Below are 15242 nucleotides of genomic sequence, written 5' to 3' on the forward strand. Positions count from 1 at the left end.
GTTACTCAGCTCCGTGGTCCTGGAATTCTCTCCTGAACACTTTAAAATGTGATGATCTAGTTTTGTTGGTGGAGTTTAAACACTTGATTGATGTATATATCATAGAAGAGTGTAATTGTCTTTTGKTCAGCTGTTTTTAGACAAGACTTTCGTGTTTTTATCGTAATATGTAATTGTTGTGCTGTATGTGTGTTTATAGTTTTGCTTAATGTTGTGTTAGTGTATGTAAGTTGTTTTGTCTGAAACAGTGTTCCCCCTGCTGCTATTGGACCAGGTCTCTCTTGGAAAAGTGATGTTATCTCAATGAGAAAAAACTGTATCAATAAAGGTAAAAACATGTTTTTTTAAATGAGCAAGGTACGGGCTACAAGCCTGATCTGGACAGTGATGGTGCAGAGATGGCAGGTTAAAAGCCTGATCTGGACAGTGATGGTGCAAAGATGGCAGGTTAAAAGCCTGATATGGACAGTGATGGTGCAGAGATGGCAGGTTAAATGCCTGATATGGACAGTGATGGTGCAGAGATGGCAGGTTAAACGCCTGATATAGACAGTGATGGTGCAGAGATGGCAGGTTAAAAGCCTGATATGGACAGTGATGGTGCAGAGATGGCAGGTTAAAAGCCTGATATGGACAGTGATGGTGTAGAGATGGCAGGTTAAAAGCCTGATATGGACAGTGATGTGTAGAGATGGCAGGTATAGCCTGATATGGACAGTGATGGTGCAGAGATGGCAGGTTAAAAGCCTGATATGGACAGTGATGGTGAGAGATGGCAGGCTAAAAGCCTGATATGGACAGTGATGGTGCAGAGATGGCAGGTTAAAGCCTGATATGGACAGTGATGGTGTAGAGATGGCAGGTAAAAGCCTGATATGGACAGTGATGGTGCAGAGATGGCAGGTAAAAGCCTGATATGGACAGTGATGGTGTAGAGATGGCAGGTAAAAGCCTGATATGGACAGTGATGGTGCAGAGATGGCAGGTTAAAAGCCTGATATGGACAGTGATGGTGCAGAGATGGCAGGTTAAAAGCCTGATATGGACAGTGATGGTGCAGAGATGGCAGGTTAAAAGCCTGATATGGACAGTGATGGTGAGAGATGGCAGTAAAGCCTGATATGGACAGTGATGGTGCAGAGATGGCAGGTTAAAGCCTGATATGGACAGTGATGGTGAGAGATGGCAGGTAAGCCTGAATATGGACAGTGATGGTGTAGAGATGGCAGGTTAAAAGCCTGATATGGACAGTGATGGTGAGAGATGGCAGGTAAAAGCCTGATATGGACAGTGATGGTGTAGAGATGGCAGGTTAAAGCCTGATATGGACAGTGATGGTGAGAGATGGCAGGTTAAAAGCCTGATATGGACAGTGATGGTGACAGAGATGGCAGGTTAAAAGCCTGATATGGACAGTGATGGTGCAGAGATGGCAGGCTAAAAGCCTGATATGGACAGTGATGGTGCAGAGATGGCAGGTTAAAAGCCTGATATGGACAGTGATGGTGTAGAGATGGCAGGTTAAAAGCCTGATACGGACAGTGATGATGCAGAGATGGCAGGTTAAACGCCTGATATGGACAGTGATGGTGGAGAGATGGCAGGTTAAAAGCCTGATATGGACAGTGATGGTGCAGAGATGGCAGGAGCAGTGGAATAGAGATACTAAGGGCAAGCATTTATTTCAGGTACAGAGGAAGGGGAGGGGAAGACTGCAGGAAGGGACAGAAGAGAGGAGGCTATATTTACAAGATTAAGGGTGGGACACAGCCGGTTAAATACGACCTTATATGTGACAGGAAAGCATCCAACAGGAAGTGTGAGCATTGCCAGGAAACAGAGAATTTGGATCATGTATTGCTACAGTGTGGGCAGTATCAGAGGGAAAGAGAGAGGCTGAGATCCAGTATGATGGAAAAGGGGATAMAGGAAATTAGTTTAAAGAGTATATTGAGTAGAACATCATTAGATATAGTCTCAAACATGTTGTTATCTTTTTTAAGAGCAACGGGGCTGGCAGGTAGGATTTAGTTTCTCCATGTCTCTGGCCCACACTACAGTACAGTAGGTGGCGGTAACGCACCATCATTTWGGATGYCAACCKCCGATAAACCCCACCGAAGAAGAAGGACATCTCTTATATAACGTTCACAACTGAAAGTAGGCAATAGGGACTAGGTTTAACCGATAGATCAGACCTGATTATAGATTGTTAAATCTTTCCGTCTCAAACACATACGTCTATCAGACAAACAGGTAAGTGTCCAGATTTTATTCAAAGATAATTTAATCATTAGCTGCTTGGCCTATCATTAGTGAGTGACTAATTTGCATAAATCACATGCCTTACAATTTGAGAGATAATTTATCAAGTTGTGACTGTAGACCAGTTCACCATTTGTCTCATTGGGCATTCAATGTGGATCATATTATTTGTCATATTTACATTGTAGTTCACTCGGAGACGTTAGTAAGCGCTGGATGCTTTGTTGGGTGTAATGGGTGGGGTTTTATCTCTTGGGGAAGTCAGAAAGGAAGAGAAAGATKATTCAAATTGTACATTACTTTTYGTATTTAGTGGTAAGGTTGTTGGATTGCACCTGAGGAAGTTGCCTCTCTTTCACCTAACCTTCATGATGTTRGATTACATTGAATGTGCAATCTAGGATTGGATTACATGGCAAACAAGTAATTATCTACTGAAAACACTACCGAGACTTAAATTGGTTCAACTAAGTTACTGCAAAATGTAGTTAAATTACTGGTTGACCAACACGTAGTTCCCTACTCCCCGTCACTTATCACTGTATATCACCAACTACTGGAACGACACACTGTTTTTTTTGTAGCAAAAATGTTGACGTATAATAACGTGCTTTTCTTTTACGACATCATAGCTGCTTCATTCTCACTTGAAACGTGTTCCGTGTTTAATATGCTAATTTACACATTCCTTAAACATTATTATCCAGAGTTATATTTTGTAGTCTGACATTTCAGATTTAGGTATGATCATTTATCAAAAGAAAGTTTGGATGTAGTTAACTACTTTTCAAAGTAACTTTATATTAAAGGGGCAATCAGCAGTTGTTACATCCATTTTTGGGATCTACACATTAATGATTTGTACCCATTGATTCTTGAAGAATACTATATAACTTATAAATAACTCGTGAGCTTAGTTCAGCTGTCGCACCCAATCAGAAGTTTGTTTTACGACAATGTTTGTAACCAAAAGGTAAACAAACACTATATAGCCTCAAAACATGGTTAAAACTGTAATTCTGATATGATGGATGGTCAATCATTGCATCCATAGCTCTGTCTATGAATTTGAGGGGTTACATTTCTGCAGCCCCATCCCTCAGCTCTTTACAACAACAGAAATGGCTGGGTGACCACTTTGTTGTTTGAATCACAGATTGCTCCTTTAAGACTATCCGTGGGAAATAAAAGGATCGTTTTTCTCCCCCGTTGTCATTGATAGATCTATATGGATATCCTACTTTATTCTCTTCAGATAAACTAACAATATTGTTCACAGTTCGTTCAGCAAACCTCATCTATGACTCACCTCCACCTGCTGAAGGTGCTTAACRCTTGTTGRCTTGTTGTTGTTTTCTATAGTGATCCTCGGGACATCTTAAGACGAAAGTGATGGCTGAGTCTCGAATGACAGAGTCACCGGACCTTAGGATTGTCCTGTTGGGCAAAACAGGCGTTGGGAAGAGTGCATCAGGAAACACCATCCTGGGAAGGAAAGCTTTTCTGTCCAAGCGGAGTTTCGTCTCGGTGACAAAAGATTGTGCAGAAGAAATGTGCAYAATTAATGRTCTTAAAATCTCTGTGGTGGACACTGTGGGTATTTTCAGCACCAACAGCTCTGATGGTCTGATTGAGGCASAATGCAAGCGGGCCAAGGAATCTCCTGTCCCCTGTGTTTTCCTTGTGATAGTTAAAGTGGACAGGTTCACAAATGAAGAGAAWGAAGCYGTGGAGAGAATTGAAGACATAGTTGGTAAAGATKGAATGAAAAGAAGCTGTATCCTTTTGACACATGGTGACATGGCAGATGRGCTGACAGTGGAGRAAATKATTCRAGAAGAAGGAGCTGAAGACYTCCGTGAAGCAGTGAWKAAATTTCAGGGGAGGTGCTATCTGTTCAACAATAAGATTGRGAGTCGTGATCAGGTTGACAATCTTCTGACCAAACTAGACGCACTCCARAAGACTGGTAAGTRCTGTAAATGTTGCTGTAGARACTGTTGTTAAATACAAGCTGGTTAAAATATGTATTCCATTTGAAAAGGACATCTGGAGAAATGTCTTGTTGTTATTGAGACAATTGTCAGTATCAGTTGTTCAAATAACTCAATCTATTTTWWTTWWTTTTTTCAAATGTGCTTTCCTTCATCAGTTTCCAACATGAATTCAGAAAACACCATGGAGAGCTCAGCTGAGAGAAGAATTGTGTTGCTGGGCAGAAGTGGAGTTGGGAAGAGTGCATCGGGAAACACCATTTTGGGTCTGAGAGGRTCAGATCAGTTCAGGTCTGACTGTAGCTTTAACTCAGTAACAGAGAACAGCGAGGTCAAATCGCCAGCAGTGGCAGGAAGGGAAGTCAAGGTGATAGACACACCTGGCCTCTCCAAGGGGAAACGCACTCCTCAGCATGTGTTTAATGAGATAATGAAGAGTTGCCTGCTCGCTGAAGAGGGGCTGCATGCTTTTGTCTTAGTGGTTTTGAGCTGGCAGGTTTGAAAAGAATGATATGAGATAATTTACTTACTCAAAAGGCATTTGGTGAGGAGGCATTGAAATATGCAGTGGTTCTCTTCACACATGGTGATAAACTCAGCAGCCAAAACATTGAACAAAATATACAGGCAAACAAGGATCTAAAAACCTTGTGAAAATGTGTGGTGGCAGATACTGTATCTTCAACAACAAATCCAGGAACGAACGACAGGTTAGGGAGTTGTTTACGAAGGTAGATGAGATGGTACAAGTCAATGGTGGTGCAGCCTATGTCGGTGAGATTGTCGGCATAGCGCGCGCTATCATGCGAGAACTAAGAGAGACCGCTACAGATTACAGCGATAGGTTGAGTACTGCCTGGAGACGCTTCTGCAACTGGCTGGTCTCCATCTGGGTAGCAATGCGTGAATCTTTTACACGCTTTTTGGAAAATGCCGTCATCCATGCCGGCACATTTCCCCACAAACTTGCCCACAATTACAGCAATCTTTCACAACCAAGCTAATTTACTGGTCATTTTAATCATCAGGAAACATTTACAGACAATTGAGGATATATCGTAAAGTTTATTTTCAAGGTTCCCATGTTACTGTAGATACTTGTTATTAGTGGATAGACCATCCACTAAGGTACTTATGATAATCTACATCCACTAAATTACTTATAATAATCTACATCCACTAAATTAACTTATAATAATCTAACATCCCTTAAATTACTTATGATAATCTACATCCACTAAATTACTTATGATAATCTACATCCACTAAATTACTTATGATAATCTACATCCACTAAATTACTGATAATCTACATCCACTAAATTACTTATGATATTCTACATCCACTAAATTACTTATGATAATCTTCAGTACAAAAATATGCAAATATCTCAAGCGTTTTGCTGCAGGACTAGACTACCAGGGCAGTTGTAATCGGAGGGATTAGATAGGGAGAAGCAACTGAACTAACTGAACAAACTATAACGTGTTAATGTGTAAGGATGAATGACATCAAACATCCCTCAAATAATCCATCTCATTTAAGAGTGCCAAGGTGTTTCATCTCATTTTGTAGTTCACAGAATGCAGACGTGTTTTTTATGTTTTGTGTTTTGTTTGTCYTTTATCGTTTGAATTATACTGAACAAATATATAAACGCAACATGTAAAGTGTTGGTCTCATGTTTCAAGAGCTCAAATAAAAGATCCCAGAAATACGTGCAAAAATGTCCCTAAAATGAAAAAAMAWAWTTGCATCCCTGTTAGTGAGCATTTCTCCTTTGCCAAGATAATTCATCCACCTGACATTTGTGGCATATCAAGAAGCTGATTAAACAGCATCGTCATTACACAGGTGCACCTTGTGCTGGTGACAATAAAAAGCCACTCTAAAATGTGCAGTTTTGTCACCCAACACAATGCCACAGATGTCTCAAGTTTTGAGTGTGCAATTGGCATGCTGACTGTAGGAATGTCCACCAGAGCTGTTGCCAGAGAATTGAATGTTAATTTCTCCACCATAAACTGCCTCCAACATTGTTTTAGAGAATTTGACAATATGTCCAACCAGCCTCACAACCACAGACCACGTGTAACCACGCCAGTCCAGGACCTCCACATCTGGCTTCACCTGTGAGATGGTCTGAGACCAGCCACCCGGACAGCTCATGAAACTGGGTTTGCACAAACTGTCAAACGTCTCAAGGAAGGTCATCTGCGTGCTTGTCTTCCTCACCATGGTCTTAATCTGACTGCAGTTCGGCGTCGTAACCGAATTCAGTTAACACGATCAAATGATCACCTTCGATGGCCACTGGTCTGCTGGAGAAGTGTGCTCTTCACGGATGAATCCCATGTTCAACTGTACCGGTGACACGCTGGCAGACAGCGTGTCACCAGAGATGTTACCCGTTGAGGATGCTCTGGATCGACGTGTACGACAGCGTGTTCCAGTTCCCCCGACAATATCCAGCAACTTCACACAGCCATTGAAGAGGAATTTGACAACATTCCAGAGGACACAATCAACAGCCTGATCAACTCTACGTGAAGGAGATGTGTTGTGCTGCATGAGGCAAATGATGGTCACAGCAGATACTGACTGGTTTTCTGATCCAAGCCCCTACTTTTTATTTTTTAGGTATCTGTGACCAACAGATGCATATCTGTATTCCCAGTCATGTGAAATCCAGAGATTAGAGCCTAATGCATTTCAACTGACTGATTTCCTTATATGAACTGTAACTCAGTAAAAATCTTTGAAATTGTTGCGTTGATATTTTTTGTTCAGTGTATGTACATTGGTCCTCAAGAAAGTGACTGACTGGTTCTGTAGCTGTCAAAAATGTGTGCTGGACTGTGATGGTATGATCTCAGACAGTTTATATATTTTATAATGAATGAATATAATAATGAATATAGATTTTCATTACTCCTCTCAATGTGTCCCAGTGGGCTCCTAAGGCTGGCCATCGTTCATAAATATACACACACCAAATAAATAACGGCCCATTTTAATGCCAGGTAAAGGTGTTGTTGTGAAACAAATGTCCTGTACAGATGGGAAATTGTTTTTTTGTATTCACTGTCCAGTAAAGGCTCCAACAACYTCTGCTCTCTCCTTTACAGTTCTGAGAAAATGCAGAACTTGTCTGGGAAGCCTTTTGTTTGTCCTGGGAGATGTCCTCATCTATCTCCTGTTTCTGTAGTGAGCTTGATGTACCAGGACACCCCCTGGACAGGACACTAGTATATCTCCTGTTTCTGTCGTGAGACAGCTTGATGTACTGTGTAATATTTGTATTGTTCTTTTCATTTTGGTCATTATTGTGGAGTCACTACAAGGTTGTTGATCCATTCTCAGTTTTCTGCTATCACAAAAACTGTCTTCACACCCGTTGACTTTTTGTTGTGTTACAAGGTGGGATTAAATTTGATCTACACAAAATACTCTGTAATGTCAATGTGGAAGAACAATTCTAACATTTTTGAAAACTATTATGAAAAATAAAACATTAATATATCTTGATTACATAAATATTCAACCCCCTGAGTCAGTACATGTTAGAATCATCTTTGAATGCAATTACAGCTGAGAGTCTTTGTTGGTAAATTCTAAGTGTTTTGCATAACTAGATTGTACAATATTTGCATATTATTATTAAAACAATTCTTTAAGCTCTGTCAAGTTGGTTGTTGATCATTACTAGATAGCCATTTTCAAATCTTGCCATAGATGTTCAAGCTGATTTAAGTCAAAACTGTAACTAGGCCACTCAGGAACATTCACTATCTTCTTGGTAAGCAACTCCAGTGTATATTTGGTGTTTTAGGTTATTGTCCTGCTGAAAGGTGCCCCAAACGATTTGTATTCAGAACATAAAGGTCATTGCTTTGCCAATTTTTTTGTTGTTGCAGTTTTACTTTAGTGCCTTTTTGCAAACATGATGCATGTTTTGGAATACTTTTAATTCTGTACAGACTTCCTTCTTTTCACTCTGTCATTCAGGTTAGTATTGTGGAGTAACTACAATGTTGTTGATCCATCCTCAGTTGTCTCCTGTCACAGCCATTAAACTCTGTAACTGTTTTAAATTCACCATCGGCCTCATGGTGAAATCCCTGAGCGGTTTCCTTCCTCTCCGGCAACTGAGTTAGGAAGGACGCCTGTATCTTTGTAGTGACTGGGTGTATTGATACACCATCCAAAGTGTAATTAATATCTTCACCATGCTCAAAGGAATATTTAATGTCTGTTTATTTTTTTACCCATCTACCAATAGGTGCCCTTCTTTGCGAGATGTTGGAAAACCTCCCTGGTGTGGGTTACAGAGATGAGGTAGTCATTCAAAAAATCATGTTCAACACTATTAGTGCACATGCAATTTATTGTGTGACTTGTTATGCAAATTGCTAATCGTGAACTTATTTAGGCTTGCCATAACAAAGGGGTTGAATACTTGTTGACATTTCAGCTTTTCATTTTTTATTAATATGTAAGAATTAATATGGGGTATTGTGTGTAGGCCAGTGACACAAAATCTCAATTGAATCCATTATAAATTCAGGATGTAACACAACAAGATGTGGAAACAGACAAGGGGTGTTTAATACTTTCTGAAAGCACTGTTTTAGCGCTAATTTTGCCATTTTGTACAAATCTCTTCTTGATGCTAGCCAGATGGCCACAGCTAGATAACTACCTGACAAATAAACAATTTAATTCACTCTCTATAATCCCATACTGCCAGTGTCAGCCCATAGCCAAATGTGTAGCTACCTAGCTAACATTAGCATATTCCTTAGCACTACATAACCAAAAGTGGACACCCGCTCGTCGAACATCTCATTCCAAAATCATTGGCATTAATATGGACTTGGTCCCCCCTTTGATGACAGCCTCCAATCTTCTGGGCAGGTTTCCACTAGATGTTGGAACATTGCTGCGGGGACTTGCTCCCATTCAGCCACAAGAGCATTAGTGAGGTCGGGCGATGATGTTGGGCGATTAGACCTGGCTCACAAAAAAAGTTATTCCACACCGATCTGAACAAACCATTTCTCTATGGACCTCGCTTTGTGCATAGGGGCATTGTCATGCTGAAACAGGAAAGGGCCTTCCCCAAACTGTTRCCACAAAGTTGGAAGCAYAGAATCGGCTAGAATGTCATTGTATGTTGTACCGTTAAGATTTCCCTTCACTGGAACTAAGGGGCCCAAACCATGAAAAACAGCCCCAGACCATTATTTCTCCTCCACCAAACTTTACAGTTGGCACTATGCATTCTGGCATCCGCCAAACCCAGATACGTTTGTCGGACTGCCAGATGATGAAGCGTGATTTATCACTCCAGAGAACGTGTTTCTACTGATCCAGAGTCCAATTGCTTTACACCACTACAGCTGACCTGTGGCATTGCGTATGGTGATCTGGTGCTTGTGTGYGGYTGCTCRGCCATGGAAACCCATTTCATGAAGCTCCCGACGAACAGTTCTTGTGCTAACGTTGCTTCCATAGGCAGTTTGTAACTCGGTAGTGAGAGTTGCAACCGAGGACAGACGATTTTGACATGCTTTGCGCTTCAGTACTCGGAGGTTCAGTTCTGTGAGCTTGTGTGGYCTACCACTTCGCAGCTGAGMCGTTGTTGCWCCTAGACRTTTCCACTTCACAATAACASCACTTACAGTTGACCAGGGCAGCTCTAGMAGWGCAGAAATTTGACRAACTTACTTGTTGGAAAGGTGATGTCCTATGATGGTGTCACATTGAAAGTCACTGAGCTCTTCAGTAAGGCAATTTTTKKGGGGGGTTTAGTTTATTAATTCGACCATTTWAAAAAAACAAGCACACATAACACTTGAATTAGACATACAAGCACATGAATAAAATCGAGGATAACACACAATAAAGTCTGGGACTTAATTCCATTGTGGTCCTCTTGAGACAAGATGGCTAGACAAGATCCAACACAGTACGGCAGTGAAATAATAAAACAAAAACAGAGAAGAACAGCTATCTCATCATCCAGTTACATCATAGGGGTTATTCATATGGGCACAGAGGACATCAAACATATTTTTACTTTGTTTTTAAAGCTGCCCAGAGAGGATGTTGTTTTTATGGGCAGAGGCAACTCATTCCATTCTGAGGCTCCAGTATACAAGACAGTACCTTTCCCAGCATTACTCCTGAACCTGTATAAGCACACATCAGCAACACCTGATCTGGTGCTGTGATTGTGTGCATCCCTAACACGAGGAAAGTAATCACTTAGATATCTGGGCGCAGGACCATAAATACTCCTGTAAACCAAACCTAGTCTAATCTGGGACACCCTAGCCCCAACAGGCAGGACCATAAATACTCCTGTAAACCAAACCTAGTCTAATCTGGGACACCCTAGCCTCAACAGGCAGGACCATAAATACTCCTGTTAACCAAAYCTAGTCTAATCTGGGACAAYCTAGCCTCAACAGGCAGCCAGGTTAGTTCCTGAAAGCAGCTCCTGCCTGTGTGAGTAGGTGGACTCACCCTCAATACTACCCTGATCAGCKTWTTCTGGGCTATCTGGAGCTTCCCCTTCTTATGTTTAGACAAGCCCCCAAACCAGGAAGTACTAGTATAGTCTAAATGGCATTGAATGAGGGCAGTAGCTAGCACTTTCATGGAGTCCTTATCAAGCAGCTTGGACTTTCTAGCCAAAAAATTAATCCTGGCATTAACCTTCCCTAGCACCTTATTGGCCGTGCTCACACCTCCCAAGCTTCCATCAAGGATACATTCCAGGTAGCTAACAGAGGTTTTAGTACTCAGCACCTCACCCCCTAACTACACTCTGATTTCAGAGGACCTACTCAATGTAGGTCTGGATCCCAAAAAATTGCTTCAGTTTTCCCTAAGTGCAGAGATAGCTTATTATCTCCAAGCCATTTGCTAATGTTAGTTCGCTCTKTGCTAAGTATGCTCTCCAGCATAGTTTTACTTTTATRAGACACCAGAAGTGTAGAGTCRTCCGCATAAAGAAAAAGAAGGCAAGACCAAGCATCTTTCATATCGTTAATATACAATATTCTACTGCCTATGTTTGTCTATGGAGATCGCATGGCGGTGTGCTCGATTTTATAAACCCGTCAGCAAYGGGTGTGGCTGAAATAGCAGAATCCACTAATTTGAAGGGGTGTCCACATACTTTTGAATATATATATATATGTCGTGTAGCTAGCTAAGGACACTGCAATGCTAAGGACACTACAATGCTAAGGACACTGCACTAACTAGGAAGCTAACACAGGCAGCTGTTTCGTCTCTGTGACGTTTGTCGTCGTTATTTGGATTTCATGTAATGGACATACACAAAATAGTCCAAATTGGTGAAGTGATTTTGTTTTACTTCATTAAGAAAAAAAGAAAGAAAAATGGAAAAGTGGTGCGTGCACATGTATTCGCCCCCTTTGCTATGAAGCCCCTATGAAGCGCTCAATTAAGATCTGGTGCAACCAATCTTACCTTCAGAAGTCACATAATTAGTTAGATTACACACAGGTGGACTTTATTTAAGTGTCACATAATCTCAGTATACATACACCTGTTCTGAAAGGCCCCAGAGTCTGCAACACCACTAAGCAAGGGGCACCACCAAGCAAGTGGCACCATGAAGACCAATGAGCTCTCCACCTGAAACAGGTCAGGGCCAAAATTGTGGAGAAGTACAGATCAGGGCAACAAAGAGACCAATGATAACCCTGAAGGAGCTGCAAAGCTCCACAGCGGAGATTGGAATATCTGTCCGTAGGACCACTTTAAGCCGTACACTCCACAGAGCTGGGCTTTACGGAAGAGTGGCCAGAAAAAGCCATTGCTTAACTTCTTGACGCTAGGGGCCAGATTATAATATTTTTTTTATAACGTTCCCAACCTAAACAGACTATTTCTCAGGCCCAGATCACATATAATTTACAGATTAGGATAGAAAATTTCCCTCCAAAGTTTCCAAAACTGTCAACATATTGTCTGTGAGTATAACAAAACTGATTCTGCAGGCGAAAACCTGAGGAAATCCAACCCGGAAGTGCTTTAAAAAACAAACAAAAAAAAACCTGTTCTGTTGCCTGCCCCTCCTCCATTTAAAGGCGTATCAACAAGATTCTTTTTCCGATGGCTTCCTCAGGCTGTGACCAGGCTTTAGACATAGTTTCAGGCTTTTATTTTGAAAAATGAGCGAGATTTTTCAAAACGAGTCAGGTGTCCTTTGATTAGTTCCTGCGCGCGAGAGGGGTAGCTCAACATTTTCTTTCTCTCTTTTATTGAGTAGGTTACCATCCAGTTGAAATATTATCGATTATGTATGTTAAAAACAACCTGAGGATTGATTATAAAAAACGTTTGACATGTTTCTACGAACATTACGGATACTTTTTGGAATTGTCTGCGCTTTCAGGACGGAAAAGAGCTTGTGGTTTTCTGAACATAACCGCGCAACCAAATTATAAAACTAATATTTATCGAACAAAAATAAACATTTATTGTGTACTGGGAGTCTCTTGAGTGCAAACATCCAAAGATTAATCAAAAGTAAGCGATTAATTTTATTTGCTTTTTGACTTTCGTGCCAAGCTAATTTAAGCTAACTGTTCTAGCATTGACTGATAAATCACAAACGCTTGGATTGCTTTCGCTGTAAAGATATTTTCAAAATTCTGACATGATAGGTAGATTAACAACAACCTAAGCGTGTTGGTTGGTATATTTCACTTGTGATTCCATGATTATAAATATTTTTTGGATTATTTTTTAATTAGGCGCTCTGCAATTCAGTGGTTGTTTAGGAAAATGATCCTGGTAACGGGATCCGTAGCCCAAGAATTTAAAGAAAAAAATAAGCAAACACGTTTGGTTTCGCCAAAAGGCAGAGGACGCAACTGGACTGATGGTCGAGTCTGGAGTGAGTGGCGCCTCTGGAACTGACGGGCCCTCTGGCCTCTGGATGACGGGCGGCTCTGGAGCCTCTGGACTCGGACTGCCGGGCGGCTCTGGGCGTCTGGAATACTGACGGGCGGTTCTGGCGCTCTGGACTGACGGGCGTCCTGGCGCCTTGGAATGGGGCGCCTCTGAACTGACGGACGGCTCTGGACCCTGGACTGACGGCAGCTCTGGCGCCTCTGGACTGACGGGCGGCTCTGGCCTTGGACTGACGGGCGCCTCTGGACTGACGGACGGCTCTGGAGCTCTGGACTGACGGGCAGCTTTCTGGCAGCTCCGGACAGGAAGGTGGCTCTGGCTGCTCGGACAGGGGGCGGCTCTGGCAGCTCCGGACGAGGGCGGCTCTTCAGCTCGGACAGGAGGAGAACTGGAGGGAGGAGACGAGAGAGACGGAGACTAGTAAAAAAAAAACAGGAAGGCCTGGTGGTGGAGGGGCACCGGGTGGACGGGCATGTGGGGCGCACTGAGCTCTGTGCTATAACTGTCTATATTAACCATGTATACTGTATACTCTTATATTAAACATGTATAGTGTCTATATTAACCATGTATCAGTTATATTAACATGCTGTCATATATTAACATGCTGTTATATTAACGATGTATACTGTCTATATTACCATGTATACTGTATACTACTTAACTATGTATACTGTCTATATAATCATGTAATGTGTGTCTATATTAAATGTATACTGTCTATATAACCGTACTATATTACCATGTATCTGTCTATATTAATGCCTTATAACGTGTACGTCATATTACATAGTATACTGTCTATAAAAAAAAAAAAAAAAAAAAAAAAAAAAAAAAAACAAAAAAAAAAAAAAAAAAAAGAAAAAAAAAAAAAAAAAAAAAAAAAAAAAAAAAAAAAAAAAAAAAAAAAAAAAAAAATACCGTGTATACTGTCTATATTAACCATGTATACTGTCTATATTAACCATGTATACTGTCTATATTAACCATGCTGTCTATATTAACCATGCTGTCTATATTAACCATGCTGTCTATATTAACCATGCTGTCTATATTAACCATGCTGTCTATATTAACCATGCTGTATATATATTAACCATCTATGCTGTCTATATTGCTTGTAATTGATATAACAAAAATGTTTATTGTTGAAATGAAACGTCCGTGTAAATGCACATCTGAAAATCACAGCTGGCACACAGATCGGTAGAAATGGCAGGACACATTTTAAGCTTCTTCAACCTTTGAAAGTCAAACTTGAAACTCACCCGCCTATTACTAAACCACGAGGAGAGGGATGTTCTAACTAAGATTATTAAAACTGAGCACCAATGGACAGCTATGAAATCCATCGCGGAGTAAAGCGATCACCTCGACGCAGCACCAGCGGGTGGAAAGCACTACTCACTTGGCCGCGCAAAAGACCAGGCCTTTGACATGGGCGGGACCAGGCCTTTGACATGGGCGGGAGCAGGCCTTTGACATGTGCGGGACCAGGCCTGCCAGGTGAGGGAAAGAGAATGCCATTTTCCTTATTTGATATTGTTCCCATTCCCTTTTCTCCAAATGTAGAATTATAATCTAACAGAAGTGAGGAAGTAATTGCCTGCACTTCTCCAGATCACTTGATATCCACCACCAGGGGAACAGAATAGAAAAGGGTGGGGGAGAGGGACAGAGAGGGAGAGAGACCCAACTATCCACCGTCAGGGGGAGAGAGAGAGGGGAGATGGACAGAGAGGGAGAGAGACCCGACTATCCACCGTCAGGGGGAGAGAGAGAGGGAAGAGAGGAGAGAGAGACCCGACTATCCACCACCAGGGGCCACTGGTTAATCTTATTACACATATTCACTACTGGTTATCTATACCCATATCAATTACTGGTTCTTATTACCCCATATCATTACTGGTTATCTTATTACCCATATCATTACTGGTTTATCTTATTACCCATATCATTACTGGTTATCTTATTACCCATATCATTACTGGATTATCTTTTATTACCCCATATCATTACTG

The 15242-nt window shown here is 41.3% G+C and overlaps 1 long non-coding RNA gene across 1 annotated transcript; it reads left to right on the top strand.

Annotated features, from left to right (window-relative positions):
* The first annotated feature begins 2160 nt into the window (after window positions 1–2160).
* Window positions 2161–4737, top strand: LOC139025934 (uncharacterized). Its single transcript, XR_011477614.1, has 3 exons — window positions 2161–2256; window positions 3628–4234; window positions 4418–4737. It is a non-coding gene; the product is annotated as an uncharacterized lncRNA (long non-coding RNA).
* The last annotated feature ends 10505 nt before the right edge of the window (window positions 4738–15242 follow it).

This window comes from Salvelinus sp. IW2-2015, unplaced genomic scaffold, assembly GCF_002910315.2.
Source record: "Salvelinus sp. IW2-2015 unplaced genomic scaffold, ASM291031v2 Un_scaffold3585, whole genome shotgun sequence".
Classification (NCBI taxonomy): domain Eukaryota; kingdom Metazoa; phylum Chordata; class Actinopteri; order Salmoniformes; family Salmonidae; genus Salvelinus; species Salvelinus sp. IW2-2015.